The sequence below is a fragment of the Humulus lupulus genome, chromosome 3 (assembly GCF_963169125.1).
Source record: "Humulus lupulus chromosome 3, drHumLupu1.1, whole genome shotgun sequence".
Lineage (NCBI taxonomy): Eukaryota > Viridiplantae > Streptophyta > Magnoliopsida > Rosales > Cannabaceae > Humulus > Humulus lupulus.
In genome coordinates this window covers 156,647,635-156,663,768 of record NC_084795.1, presented here as the reverse complement: position 1 = coordinate 156,663,768, position 16,134 = coordinate 156,647,635, and positions in this window count along the sequence as shown.

Genomic DNA, 16,134 nt, shown 5'->3' with positions numbered 1-16,134 from the left:
GTCGATATACTTAGTAAGCATTGGAAATAAAAAATTTAAATCAATACACTGAGTACTCATAACAAAAAAGCATAAAGGCATAAAAATTCATATGTAAAAACTGTCAAGTACAAGGTGCCCCACCAATGGCATGAAAGGAAAGATAAAATAAAAAACCAAAAGAAGACTAACTAGGGTGAGGAGTATCATCTGAAAGGCCACCCTGAGCCTCGACAACCTCATGAGCCAGACACTTCCTAAGCTCCTTCGCTTGCATCTTCTCAGGAAGGAAATCCAAGTTCAGATCTTTGTTGGACTTCAAAATCAAGTAGAAGCAAGAGAAAGATGTCTCTGAATACTCCTCTCAAGCCTTGTCCCAAGCAGCCTTGACATCTTTCTCCTTCTCGACAAGAGCATCCTTCCGCAATGATCCATGTCAGCAATCAGCTTCTCTTTCTCAGCTTCAGACTGTTGGAGCTAATCGGCAAGTTTCCCCTCCATCTGGGTTATCCTTTGAGTCAGCATGAGAAACCAACATCAGTGCCTGCAAATAGCATACAAGTGTTAGATAAACGTCAGCATACAAGCTAACGAGATAAGAAGAGAACTGTACAGGACTCACACTCTAAATGTCAAGGAGTGACTTTGTTACGATGATGCTCAAATCCTCATTCTTAATCCCATTAAAAGTCATGGTCGTCTTCTCTGGATGGGATGCTCGGTCCATGATGGCACCTAGGTTCGGTATGGTAGACTGGTGTGGCTCATATAAGGGAGCAGGCACAGAACAGGAGCCACCCGCATCGGTGAAGCTATGAAGAACCGGTGTAGGCAAGGATGGTTCTACCTCTGCGACATGACTAGATGCCAAGGGATTCGGAGGAGGCACCTCGGGAGGAACCTCCATTATCAACTCAGCATCAACCCTGGCCCTCTTAGCCGCTCGGACAGAAGGACTGGCCTAGGTGGGAGTCGACCCCTGCTGGGTATGGACAAAGTAGTACATGTCCGAACCTGCAAAAGAAGATCAAATGTTAGAAGGATATCAAGCACATATGAATCATAAAATGAAGGTGATAAAGTGTCGAACCTTCTTAATGAGATTCGGGCTCGAACATAGTCTCATCAAAGTCATCCAAAGCAAGCGATGAGTGTGTGACAGATGCACCCACCTCATCACCCTCTTGTCCAGCTAGCAAAGGCAAAGAGGGTACCTCCTCGACATGAATAGGTATGGGGGAGTCTATGGCATTCAGGGGCTCGGGACCATCTTCATCCGGAACATCGGCTATAGTAGGAGGAAACAGCCCGACCTTCCCAAGGTTCTCTCAAGTAACAAGGGTGTTGACATTCTTCTCCTCAGAGGTCATGGCAATCAATGCCTTGGCCCTAACTGTCATAGCCTGGGTTGGGAGCAGTCTATAAAAAGGGTCGATGTGCTTAAACTTGGAGTAGTTGGCCTCTGAATCCTTAGTGAAGAAATAGTTGTCGACATATCTAAATGCCTTGCTATTTCCCGAGTTCTCTTCTAAGAAGGTGTCAGTACCCCGAGTTGAGCTGAGAAGGGTTCGTCTTCAAGTCAAATAAGTAGTGGACCTCGTGAGGCACTAGAGCAGCCCATTTTCTGCAATAGATAATGACAACATATATAACACCAAGATCGCATTGGGAGCTAGTTGAGAAGGACTAATACCAAAATAATCTGCCACACTTCGCAAGTATGGATGAAGAGGAAGTAAGGCGCTAGACTTGATGGCAGAACGTGTCCAAGCGCACATACCCAAAGGGGGGTCCTCAGCTCTGTCATTTATATCAGTGATAGTAATAGACATGCCAGAGAGGTCAAAGGTCTTCCTGAAGTTCTTTACCTTCTCTTTAGTCATGTCAGAGGCTGCCCTCTTGAACCACACATCCTCATAATCAGTAGGGCGAGGTTTCTCAACCAGTTTCCATATGATCTCACTGGCAAAGGTGGACCCAGAATCTGACGAATGGAACTCTTTTTGTCATCTCTTCTTCAGCTGTGCAGCTGGCAGGACTATCTTGCTCTTGGAAGGAAGTCAAACCACCTTAGGCCGGAACCTATGAATAGAATGCTCCTGAGGATGAGTAGCCTGGCAATGAGAGCCCTCAGTATGTTCTCACTGAGAAGAAGAATGATGGGGAACCCGACTGGTATCCCAATGGAAAGGGCGAACATATTCTGCTAAGAAGAATGACGTCACTGAGATGTACCTTGAGAGCCACGAGGAGTACTATGCTGAGAATAGAACTGAAAAGAGGCAAACGAAGAGCCCTGAGTGATGTGCCTGACAATATGAGGATCATCTTCGGATGTTTGCCGAGTTGTCTGTTTTTCTCTCGCCATTGGGCTATACCTTTTCAAGAAGTCTTCCTCACTGAACAAATATAAAGTGGAGTGAGGCAAAATCCTTTTACTCCTGGGGAATACGCTCGCTTACAAATACTTGTCTGACAAAGAGGAGCTAGACATCTGCAACAAAGGAAAAATAAAGAGTAAAGTTAGTAAGGGAACATAATGAAGCCAATAGCTGGGGGCATATCAATAAACTAAGGAGCAAACATGAAGAAATAAGGGGAAAAAATCTATATAGGGGGTCGGCTTAGTAAGACTAAGCTCAGGCCGACCACCATAGGACTCCCCTAGACTTGGGAAAATTTATCAAAGTCACAAAGAAGGGTTAACATAGGCCCTAAGCTTACAAAACATTAAAGAATGGGCATAGGTGGTCAGGCTACCACCTTAGGCCGACCACCCTAGGGATGCCAACCTCAAAAAAATGCTAGAGGACTAAGGTTCAAGACTCCAATAAATTATACATTACAAGGAAGACCCCAAGGAGATCAGTAAAGGTGGAGAAAATAATATTTTTAGGTCCCAGGTGTTCGGCCTATGCTTGGGCCGATCACCCTGGATCCCTGGAAGTCGCCCAGGGAGTGTGGTGGTCAGCCCATGATGTAAACCCTAGGGTGCTCGGCCAATGATGGGTATGTAAACTTGGAAATCGCCCATCTAAGAAAACCCTAGGGGCAGTCGGCCTAAACCCTAATCCCCTCGCATAAGGCAAGGGAAATGCAAGGGAAGTCCTAGAGGTGGTCAACCCATGATGAAAGTCCTAGAGGTGGTCGGCCCATGATGAAAACCCTAGAGGTGGTAGGCCCATGATGGAATTTACATCCCTTGAAATCGCCTATGCCTGGATCTAAAACCCTGAAAATCGCCCAACCCTAATGTTTTACAAACCTGAAAATCACCAGACCAAGGGAACCTAAGAGTGGTCGGCCTAGGTTAGAGTTTTACAAGTTTGAAATCACCTATGTTAGGGTTTGGAACCCTGGAAATCTCCAGGCCAGGGAATCTCAAAGAAGTGGTCGGCCTAGGGTTTTACAAACCTAAAATCGCCTATGCTAGGGTTTGGAACCCTGGAAATCGTCCAGGCTAAGGAAATTATAGGGAAATCGTAGAATTGATTTAAACAAGTCAATTATTTTGGATTAAAATAAAACAAAACAAGGAGATTCAGACAAATTCCTCAAAGATTCAAAACATTTCTTCTAAATATAAGCAATTTTAAATTAAATGATGTAAGGATTAGGAGAAAATGATACGAACCACGCCAACAAGTGTGACGAAACCCGACACCAAATATGGAACAGCCACCAAGAACACACGAGATTGGAATGGAACCGCGACCCAATGCTTAGCCAAGCACGAACCTTGGTATGAGGAAGACGCCACAAACGGGGATGGAATCCGTTTGATAAGTCAGGATGAACGCCACAAGGAATCTCCTTGATAAGTTCAAAAGTTTCTTCAAGAACTCAAGAAGAAATAAACTCACAATTTCTTTCAACATAATCTGATTTTTCCAAATGTTTTGGCAGTCCTTATAAGGACGAAAATTACATGAAAACAAGACCCTTGGTCTTCCTAATGAAACCGAAAAATTAAGGACAGCCCCTTTGTCTTCCTAATGAAAACCGAAATTAAAGACAAGCTTTTTGTCTTCCTCATGAAAACCGAAAATTAAAGACACAAGGACTATTGGACTCACACAAGTCAAATGTTTGACTTATCACAAAATAAACAAAGACTAAAAAACGTGACTAAAAATAAAAAGACTCATTAAGCTCCTAAACTCAGTCAACTTTGATGAGTAAGACAAGTCTTTGTTCTCCTTCAATGTTGACCACGGTCTCCTCTTGTTTTAGGACTTTGTGGACTAGGCTGTTAAGTTCTTCCTTGAATCTCTTGGCTCGTGCCCTCGTCACTGGACCAACTGGAACTTGACTTGATACTTGGGTCTTGGTGTCCTCATCAGAAAATACTTACCCAAGTAAAGATCTGAGTTTGATGAAGAATTGGAGAAATCACGCTTGGAGAATCCTATAGCTTAGGCACATAGAGCAAAGAAGTGAGAAGTGATGCCCTACTTATAGCCTCTCAGGCTAACCATATATTTTTAGGAATTCAAAATCCTTAAAAAATATCTGATATGGTTAAAATTTCAAATTTCTTGATAAATATTTGATATTTTTAGGAATTCAAATTCCTTGAAAAATAGTTTGTATTTTTAGGAATTAATATCCTTGAAAAATATACTAGATTTTTAGAAAATTCATTTTCCTTGAAAAACATAATTATTTTTAGGAATTACAATTATCCTTGAAAAATGCTTGCTGAGCAAATTATCGATAGTTGATAAAAGTACTACGTAATGTCCCGAGGTACTTTGCTGCTAAAGTACTGCTACGATATGTTTCTCGAGCCAAGATCAAATTTATCGTAATGTTGAACACATTACGATAAACTTGGGGGCAAATGTTATCCCTCAAAAATCCAGAGATGACATTACGAATGAAAAAGCGGCACGTGGCATCACAAATTAGGGAAAAATGACGAAGTATTGAAAATAGACCGATGAGCAAAAAAGATAGGACCAGGACCTATAGAAAGTCAACCAGGTCTAAACCCCCTACGGGTGGTCGGCCTGACATTGACCCCCTAGGGGTGGTTGGCCTGACCCCATCCCCTAGGGGTGGCCGGCCTAAGCATGCCCAAGAACCCCTTGGGGTGGTCGGCCCACCCTATCCTTCATAGGGTGGTCGACCTACACTCCCAAAGACACTTCACTGGGTAAAACTCACACTCGTTCAAACTAAAATCAACAAGCCTAGCACCTAGAAAATCACAGGCCCATCACTATCACACAGAGGATCAACGGGCCTAGCACTAAAGCTCTAAAAGGTCATCGAGCCTAGCACCTAAGTCTCATAGACCAATGAAGACTTGGCATTTTCTCAAGGGTCTCAATCGTGCATCATCAACCACGATCCATAAAAGATAACAGGAAGACCCACGATCTAATAATCATGGGAAGGTAGACACATATATCCACTCCTAATAATCGTGTACCAAACCACGATCTCCACTCTTACTGATCATGCAACAGCCCTTGAGTACTATAAGTAAAGGACCATGGGCTTCGTTTGAGGGGGATTTTTTTTTCTAGAATTTTTGGGATCGATCTTTTTGACGAGTGAACTCTTCAGTTCATATTTGTAATTGTCAATCGAGTGATTCAATACTAAACACTAAGTGGATTAGGTTATTACTGTTCATCAGAACAGGGTTGAACCACTATAAATTACCGTGTTTGTTTAAGATATTTGTACTCTGTTGTATTTTATATTCATTCTATTCAAAATGTGTCGTACATTGTACATACAACTGTTGGCCAATTTCACTGGTCAACATGCAGGGTTAATAGTTCCAACTTGGAATAGGAAATTATAGTAATTATTGTTAATCTTGAATGATTATTGAAGGTGGAGAATTAACTCTTAACTGTATCTTAAAATCGTTGTTATCAATTCAATTGCTTCATTCATTATTTTATGTTATTTTTCATTTTTAAACTTTAAAATTCCTCTTTTGTTATTGTTTCTAATTTTGAAAAATAAATTGAATAATAGTCATTGTGGGTTTGACCTTTGTTTGCCATTATAGTGAAGTAGTTGGAAAATTCAAAAATAAAATATAATTAAATTTGGTACGACTAACGGCACGCACCACAGAAGCAGCAAGGTGTGTTCTTGTGTGTTTGTAGAGAAAGAAAGGATTCCTTTTTATAGGTAGAGAGACAAGCTATAGAGTCATTGGATTGTTGGGAAGTCCTTTTGGTGGCGTTCACGCCCTGTAATTTGACTTCTAGAATAACTCGTTAGCCTAGGAAAAAGGATTTCTCCCTTAAGGCATAAGATACGCTCTGCCCCTTGTTGATGTGATGGTTCAAGGGCAAATCTGTTTAACAAATTGGTAGGATGGTGCAACATGAAGTTTGCTTCCACAATCTACTTGTGTGCAATGTCTACTTGTTGGTTCTAAAGTCAATCTCTTTGTCACTGCGAGGAGGTTATCGTTTAGTAGCATGACACATGCCGCTTGGTGGAGTAGTGATCTCGAGGTTTTGAAGGACGGGCAAGATATGCACATATGTAGGGAACCATGTGATGCGTACCAAAGATCGGGATGCAAGGCGGAGTCCTTCAAACCCAAGAGGATGACCACACAAGTGTTTCGAGTTGACCACAAGATCCCTGTGATGATACAGAGTTTCGGGCCTAACCGTCTTGATTCACCCTTGGTCCTACTATTAACTTTTCCAGAATTACTCCAGCATGTGATAAAAATTCCACCGTACAATCAAACACAATAATATAATTTTACATTTTGAAATTCTCATATCAAATGCCACCTCAAATATTTATCTATTGGTTGTATACATACAATAGAGTATTATAAATCATGATATTTACTCTATTTTTCATAGGATATTAGAATGTTTTATTATTATTTACTTTTTTTATGATTCATTTCACAATTCTATTCTAATTAATTGGCAAAAAAGAATGTGCATTTGCTTCATGTACAGTTCAAAGCCCCTCATGGACAAAAGAAAAAAAAAAGAAATTTACATTCTTTACTGTTTTTTATAATTTAATTACAAAAATCACTTACAAAAATTTATTTACAAAAATATATTGCCACGTCATCAAAAAATACATGATTTTAAAAGTAATTACCTGAATTTGAAACTTTCCCAAAATCATAGTTTTCCTATTTTTCTGGATTTAAAAAACTAACATTTTGGTTACTTAAAATGCTAATAAGTTACCACTTACTTACTTTTTTCATGAGAAAATTTATTTTTATAGCATATTGTTTTACATACATTTTGGTTATCTCCACTACTTATTTTTTGAAACTTTTTTATCTTAAGACACTCATTAGTCATTTTGAAGTTATATTATGGTATTTTATTGCTTAAGATATTTTTTCGTTGCCCATTAGTCATTTTTTAGAAACTAATGAGTTACAATAAAATATAATAAATTGCTATATAGCTTATTATTAAAAAATACTTTTAGTATACTATAAAGTAATTTTTTTATATTCTATTTAAAAGTTACCAAACAATATCCTAAAGAATCTATTTTAAAAAAGTTACTTGGAATATTTTTAAATAAAATTAATTTGTTTAGAATACAATATAGTATCTTTTAAATGTAAAACAATAATACAAATTTTAGTATATTTAATTTTGATCAAGTTTATTGTTTAGTTACTTTTTGGTCAACACAATATAAAAAAAAAAACTAAAGGTTGTTTTTCATTCTGCTCATCTTCTCGACGGCCAAAAAACATATGCTTACCACATATCAAAATGATCACCTTGAAGAGTAGGTCGCGATAATAACACTTTTGAGCCCAACCGACTAGCGGTGTGGCTGGAAAAGATTTTTTAAATTAAAGATAAGACCAAATGTAAAAATTTAATAAAAATAGAGTATAGTGGAGAGAGAGAGAGAGAGAGAGAGAGAGAGTGTGCTTCGTACCATGAAAAAAAAACAAAAACAAAAATAAAAAAAGTTAAAAAAAGCGGTATAAAAAACTGTGAAAAAAGTAACTAATTAGTAACCTATTAAGATTTTAAGTAACCAAAAGTTTACTTTTTAATACCCAGAAAAACGGAAAAACCAGAATTTCGAGAAAGTTTCAAATTCAAGTATATTACTTTTAGAATCCGGTATTTTTTTATGACGTGGCAATGTATTTTTGTAAATGAAATTTTGTAGTTGATTTTTGTAATTATTTTATACTATAGGTATATGTTGACGCGGTTCTTCGGCAACAGATAATTAATAGAATAAAGAGTGGGATTAGTGTTAAATAATGAACCGTAATAGATTAATGATCTCTTAGTAAAATTATAACTCGAATACTTTTTTAGGTGGTTCAAAGGTTAAAATCCTTCTAGTCCACCAGCCAATATTATTGATATCTCTCTGATATTCCTTACAGGGTATTTCTTTACAAATTAGAATCCAACCCTTTGCAACTGCCAGGATCTCCATATTTATAGGAAGAGGGCACCTGGGGATTGGCAAGGGAGGTCATCCTTCTTACCCATCATGTCACTTATGTGACATTCATGATTAATTCCTAAAACCTGACAATGAAGTATGGTCTAATCAATAGGTAAGGGGTATAATGGGCCGCACGGCCCAACCCAGTCGTGGGTGCCTGAACACGCACGTTTATGCTGCGTGTCCGAGAATTCAGGGATGGATCAGACACGTGATGTCTGATATATACACGTTTACATTGCGTGGTTGACTTTATAAAAGGTCAGAGGTGCCAACTCAAGCTCGTATCTCGAGCTTGATGCAGTCTCAGCTCGTGGTGTCCATACTTCTGACCCGACTCCTTAGTAATCTCATTAAGCCTTTGGTTACCTCGAGCTAAAGAGGTAGGACATTGTAACAGCAGCTCCGGGTACATGGCATCCACGTGGCTGATATAATTATGCCCTTTCTCAGCTCGCTAATAGCCCGTGGATATTTAGGGCGTACATTTGCCCCCCAAGCCCCTGCTCGTGGCATATGACGTCACCTGGGGCCACAGTGGGAGCTTTTAGGCTTCTTTGTGGACTCTTCACATTCCGCCCATTACGCTAGCGTCAAATACATGGAGCATCGTGGTTAGTGACGGTCCGTCTTCCGAGAACCGCATTAAATGGCCTAGCCTATCTTCGGCCGTCGTTTCGTCTTTCGAGTAGTGATCCTTGTATCCTACATCAAGACGATCGAGCGGCCCTCATCCTTTGGCCTTTTACGTATATAAAAGGCTGGCCACCTTTCGCATGAGCCACCCTTTCATTTGAAAATTTTCTCATCTTCTTCTTTCTTCTCAGTCTCAAAACCCTTTCTTTCTTCCGGTCACTGTTCCCAGCGTTCCAGAGGTTCAGACACGGGGGCTCTTTTGTGACTCCGGTACCAGCGATCCCAACAGGATTTCAGCCCAGACGACCCTTTCAGTCTCTTCACAGCAAAACATTTCTGTAAGTCCTCCGTTTGTGCATGTTTTAAATGTTTTCCTTCACTGTTGTTTAGGTAAACTTTCTCTTTAATCGCATGCAGTTGGTTGCTTGTCTTCTGCTCTTTTTTGTTGGTATTTTGTGCGTAGGATTTTATCCTAGGGGTGTCGACCATAGGAAAAACCACTTAGGAGAATGACTCATAGGATACAATTTCTGGGGTGATTTTCTGGGTAAAATTTTTTATGCCTGTTTGGAATAACCAGTTCTTAGGGTTCAAAAACCGGGTAGCTTAGGGGACACGCTTCACAGGCAGTTTTGCCTATTGTTGCCTACTGAAACTTTCCTTCCAAGGCAAACTTTTACTCTGACCATCCTGACACACGGATTCCGAGTAATCGGGGATCCGTTGGGAGCACAGGCGCGTGTTCATAGAACCGCGTGGTCTCACTCGCCACGGGCTGAGATTACCTCAGTCCGTGTAAAGGAAACACATCGCGCTAGATTCTTTCTTATGCTTAGGTCGCCTTTTCTAAATTTTCTTCTTTGTTCGCTAGGCGACCAGATGGAACCTAAGAAGAGCGCACCCAAAAAGAGTGATGGCAGCTCGTCTTCCCAGCAAACCAACAAAGGAATGGAGGTGGTCACAGACTCCCCAATTTCAGTCCAACCGTGGAGAAGGAGGTCGAGGTGGGGCCCGACGCCTTTTTCGAGGCCAAGAGGATCGCCTCGAAGGTCACCACCCAAGGGAAAGTCAACAAAATCTTTCTTTCCCATAACATTGAGATAGGGAGGGGCGCCCTAGATGCCCGACCTCACCTAGAAGGCAAGCGGAGCTGCGCGCTGCTCGACGAGGAATACGCCGCCTGGAGCAACGAGCATCTCAAGGCTAGGGCCTTCCTCCCATTGGACCAGTACTTCGCGGATTTTTTAAATTACATGAAGCTAGCTCCCTTCCAACTCCCCCCTAATTCATATCATTTGTTAGCGGGGTTGAAGTATCTATTCCTGAAGCAGGAATGGGAGGTCCCCACGCCGGCGGACATCCTCTACTTCTTCTGCCTCAAAGCCAGCCCGGAGCAGCGGGGGCGAGGCGACGGGTTCTACTACCTGACCCGTTTTCCAAATTCGGCTGCGGTCATCGAGCTGTCCAGCCACCCCAACAACTTTAAGGACCAGTTCTTTATGTCAAAGGGGTTTCGCAACTGTGAGCACCACCACTTCAACCATCCTCGTAAGTTCCTTCTATCTCAGCTCGTAAGTTGATTGCTGATTAGCCTCTTTTTATTCGTTCCTGACTTAGAAACTATCATGCAACTATTTTCGCGAGGACGGCCAAGTCAATGACCCTTGGGGGTCAATATGAGACCATGGCGGGGCTCCCCCCAAGTGAAAAGGATTATCGCCAGCTCGTGTCCGACGAGACGATGCTGGCGTGTAAGTTAATCTCTCCGGGCCAGACTCTGGCCTTGAGGAGACCGCGGACCATCCCTGCTGCTCGCGAGATGGCGCCCATCCCCGAGGAGGAGGCCGTGGGCGAGGATGAGGACGAGGAGGAAGAGGTGCCCCTCCTGCGATGGAAACGGGCTCTGGAGGTCGCCCAAGAAGTAAATGTGGAGAGGGCCCAATCCGGGGCAGCAGCCGGCCCCTCCGGCCAAGGTAATCCTTATTTATTTAGGGATTTAGATAGGGCCACTGCCGACCTACGGCTTGCTAGGTTTAACCCCAGCCAACCCGTTCATCGCCACCAAAATGACCCAGACCGCGACATCACCCTACTCCAATGCGTCGACCAACTCGTGCTATGTTATGACATGAGCCGCCCTAGGGGTACTATAGTTGTAGATAATACCTTGGCCTTTAGGTCGGCCTTTTTCGAGGAGTACAAGACCAATCTTAGGTTGTGGCCCTCTCTCTTGGAGGGTGTAGTAGCTCCGGGTCTTAGGCAGTACGTAGAAGAGTCCAGTCCCGAGGCAGATTCGGACCCAGTGCCTCTTCTAGCTCGTGAAGTTGTTATCTTAGACTCCCCCGCCGAAGCTCCAGGGCCGGAGGTCGTGACCATAGATTCCTCCTCTAGCTCGGAGGGTAGGACCCCTTTCAATACATACTTAAGCTCTGCTTTCTTCTTCTTTTTTTTTTTTGCACAAATATTTTTACATGTATATTAATGCTTTGCTGTCTTTGTTTCAACAGAGGAGATGTCGCAGCCCGGGAACAATGATTTGCGAGCTATGTTCCCTGGAGGAAACCCTTCCTCCGGGGCTTTCGGGCCCATGGTGAAGAGGCTTCGGATGGCGAAGAAAGCCATCGGGACTACCTCCAAGTCTCCTACAAAGGGGAAAAACCAAGCCTCGGCTGTTCTGGAGAAAGTGCCTCTACCCCCTCCTGCAATGAAGAAGATGCCCCCGCCTCCTCCGTGAGCTCCCGTCTCTATTCGGGAACCGGAGGTGCCCACTAGGACCTTGTCAACTACGACCCCCGAGGTGCGCGTTCCGGTCAACCCCCGGGCCTTGGAGAAAATCCCCGATGTCTTCAGGGGGACGGTCTACGAGACCGCGACCTACATGGTGGACCACTGTTACAATGCCACCTCGAGGGATCTGCGGGAGATCGAGACAAGGAGTCCCGAGAATGTGATGGAGTCTTCATTGGGGATGACCCTCGCGGTAATTTGGCTTTGCCACTGGTACTCCCTGTTTGTTTGTGTTATTATTTTTTCTAAGGCACTTTCCTTATTATCTTTTGGTCTTGCAGGAGGCTCTGGCCCTCCACCGGAGCATATCTCGATCCAAGGCTAGAATCGAGGAGATTAGGGGGCGAACATCATGCTACTCAGGTTGCCCTCACGACTGCTCAACAACAGGAAAGGGACGCTAAGGCGGCCCTGGCAATTGCCTGGGAAAACGAGAGGGTCACGCAAGCCGCTTCGGTCGCTGCGCAAACCGAGCTGGAGGCATCCCGGACCAAGCTGCAGGAGGCCGAGGCCACCAAGGCCGCCCTAGCTGCTGCGAAGATCAAGCTCGAGGAGGCCAAGGCTGCCCGGGCCGCACTGGACGCCGCAAAGGTTGAGGTCGAAGAGGCCAAGGCTGCTCTGGCGGCGGAGAGGGCAGCTTCCAGCTCCTCCATGGAGGCTATGTTGTACCACTGCTGGGTCTTCAACCCGGATGGTGACTTCTCCTTTCTGGGGCCGGACGCGTGGGAGTCCTTCTTGGAGAAGTTCAAAGCTCGCCTTCAACAAGAGGCGCCCTCTGAGACTGGGGAGACTTCCACTGCCACCGAGCAGGATGGCGAGGGGGTGACCTCATCAGAGCGGCCTGGCGGGGCATAGGACTTTTCTCTTCTTTTATCATTTACTTTTTTCTTTGTAACTTTATATTATGAGGTTTTTTAATCGTCGAGACAATTGATTTTTTCAACTTTATTTTAATTGATTTACATATTTTTGCCTCTATCTTGTTTCTCTTCTATGCATTTGGTAATAATCTTAGTTTGTGTTGGTGTTGTGATTGGCATCTAATGCTTTTCTAGGAAAAAACATGCTAATCAACTTGAACCAACTTCTAAGACAAGTCCTGGTTGTATCCAGGACATTAATTTAAAAACTTAGTTCGCGTTAATTCTTTATCGATATCTCATGCTTTTTAAGAAAAACATCGATCAATCAATTTGAGCTAACTTCTAAGTTTTAGGACCTGGTTGAATCCAGGACATTAATTTTGAAAACTTAGTTCGCGTTAATTCTTTATCGATATCTCGTGTTTTTTAAGAAAAGCATCGATCAATCAATTTGAGCTAACTTCTAAGTTTTAGGACCTGGTTGAATCCAGGACATTAATTTTGAAAACTTAGTTCACGTTAATTCTTTATCGATATCTCGTGCTTTTTAAGAAAAACATCGATCAATTAATTTGAGCTAACTTCTAAGTTTTAGGACCTGGTTGAATCCAGGACATTAATTTTGAAAACTTAGTTCGCGTTAATTCTTTATCGATATCTCGTGCTTTTTAAGAAAAACATCGATCAATCAATTTGAATTAACTTCTAAGTTTTTTAGGACGGCCTGGTTATATCTAGGATACAACTTAGTTCGCGTTAATCCTTTATCAATATCTCGTGCTTTTTAAGAAAAACATCGATCAATCAATTTGAACTAACTTCTAAGTTTTTTAGGACGACCTGGTTATATCCAAGGCATATGCCCCCCAAGTAACTAGGGAAGGGTATTTCGTGGTTACTTGACTTTACATCCACAAATATACACAATAATGTAAAAAGATTTAATTCTCATTACTTTATAAACAAAAGACGGTCTTTCTGATTAAGCCTTACAAAGGATCATTGATAATATTTCTTCAAATGGATAGCGTTCCAAGTTCGTGGGACTGCTTCTCCATTAAGCCGAGCTCACTTGTAGGTTCCTTCTTTTATGACCTCAGTTATTTGGTAGGGCCCTTCCCAGTTCGGTCCTTATACTCCGTCTTTGGGATCCTTACTGGCTAAGAAGACTCTTCTAAGGACCAGGTCGCCAATGCTAAAGGCGCATTTTCTGACCTTTGAGTTGAAATAACGAGTGATCTTTTGTTGATAATGCGCGAGCTGTAGCTGTGAATCTTCTCGTCTTTCATCAATCAGGTCGAGGGACGCGCAGAGCAATTCGTGATTGTGGTCCTGGTCAAATGCCTGGACTCTATGCGAGGCTACCTTTACTTCGACAGGAAGGACTGCCTCACTCCCGAAAGCCAGGGAGAAAGGAGAATGACCCGTCGGCGTTCGATGTGAGGTCTGGTATGCCCACAGTACCTGGGGGAGCTGTTCTAGCTAGACTCTCTTGGCTTCGTGCAGTCTTTTCTTAAGGCTTGCCTTTAGCGTCGGCCTTGACCTGCCCATTCGCCTGGGGATAGGCCACGGAGGAGAAGCTTTTTACAATGTCATGCCTCTCACAGAATTCGGTGAAGAGGTCGCTATCGAACTGCGTTCCATTATCTGATACGATCTTCTTTGGCAACCCGAACCGGCAGATTATGCTTTTGACCACGAAGTCGAGGACTCTTTTTGAAGTGATTGTTGCCAGGGGCTCTGCTTCTGCCCACTTGGTGAAGTAGTCGATAGCCACCACCGCATAACGAACTCCTCCCTTTCCAGTAGGGAGGGCACCAACCAGGTCAATCCCCCAGACCACGAATGGCCACGGGGACGAGATCATCTTTTGCTCGACCGGGGGAGCTCGGGCAACTGTGGCAAATCGCTGGCACTTGTCACATTTTTTGACATAGGAAATCGAGTCCTTTTGACAGAGTGGGCCAGTAATATCCTTGCCTTAATATCTTCAGGGCCAAGCTTTTCCCCCCAGTGTGATCCCCACAAAAACCCTCGTGCACTTCCTGCAAAATGGCCTTCGCTTCGCTTGGCAGGACACACCGTAGGAGAGGTAAGGAGTGTCCACGCCAGTATAATATCTCATCTACCACTGTGTACCTTGGAGCTTGGTAAAGTACCCGCCTTGCATCATTTTGCTCTTCAGGTAACTTTCCTGCTGTGAGATATTCGAGGATGGGGGTCATCCAGGTCGGTCTGGCGTCGATCATCTCGACCCCCGCTCTGACTTCCTCTATGCTCAGTTTATCCAAGAACTCTACTGGCACTAACCCCAAAGTCTCCGTCTCTCCAGAGGTAGCGAGCTTTGCCAGGGCATCCGCGTTGGCATTCTGCTCCCGAGGTATCTGCTCGATTGAGCCACGCTCGAATGCAGACAGCTCGCTCTTTACCTTTGCCAAGTAAGTAGCCATCTTGGTTCCCCGTGCTTGGTATTCACCTAGCACTTGGTTTACCACGAGCTGGGAATCGCTGTAACTTGAACGGAGCTGGCCTTCAGCTCCTGGGCTACCCTTAGCCCGGCCAATAAAGCTTTGTATTCAGCCTCGTTGTTGGATGCTTTGAATTCGAATCTCAACGCCGAGTGGAATCGATGTCCTTCTGGGGATATCAAAATGATTCCAGCCCCGGAGCCATTCTCGTTAGACGAGCCATCTACGAAGACCTTCCATGAGGCCTTGACTAAGGAGGCATGGGCTATGGCGGTCTGGGTTGAATCTTCCACAGGATCTTCTCGGAATCCTGTGCATTCTGCCACAAAGTCAGCCAGGGCCTGGCTTTTTATTGCAGTTCGCAGTGTGTACAAAATCTCGAACTGGCTGAGCTCAATAGCCCACTTCAACAGACATCCCAATGCTTCAGGTTTTTGCAAAACCTGCCTTAAAGGCTGATCGGTTATGACATGTATTGAGTGGGACTGGAAATACGGCCTGAGCTTTCGGGAGGCCGTAATGAGACAGAAGGCCATCTTTTCCATCAACGGATACCGGGACTCAGCTCTGAGAAGCCTCTTGCTGGTGTAATAGACTGGCTTCTGAGATCGGTCTTCTTCTCGGACTAATACGGCACTAGCTGCATCTTCCGTGACAGCTAGGTAAAGGAAAAAAGGCTCTTCTGCCGTTGGTTTGGACAATACGGGTGGCTCGGCTAAATGTGCTTTCAGGTCGAGAAAGGCACGTTCGCACTCCTCGGTCCATTCGAACTTCTTATTCCCCCGGAGCAGGTTGTAGAATGGCAGACACTTGTCGGTAGATTTAGAAATAAACCGATTAAGGGCCGCCACCCTTCCTGTCAGACCTTAAACGTCCTTTCGCGACCGAGGTGAGGGCATCTCGAGCAGCGACCTGATCTTATTGGGGTTTGCCTCTGGTATTGACAATGA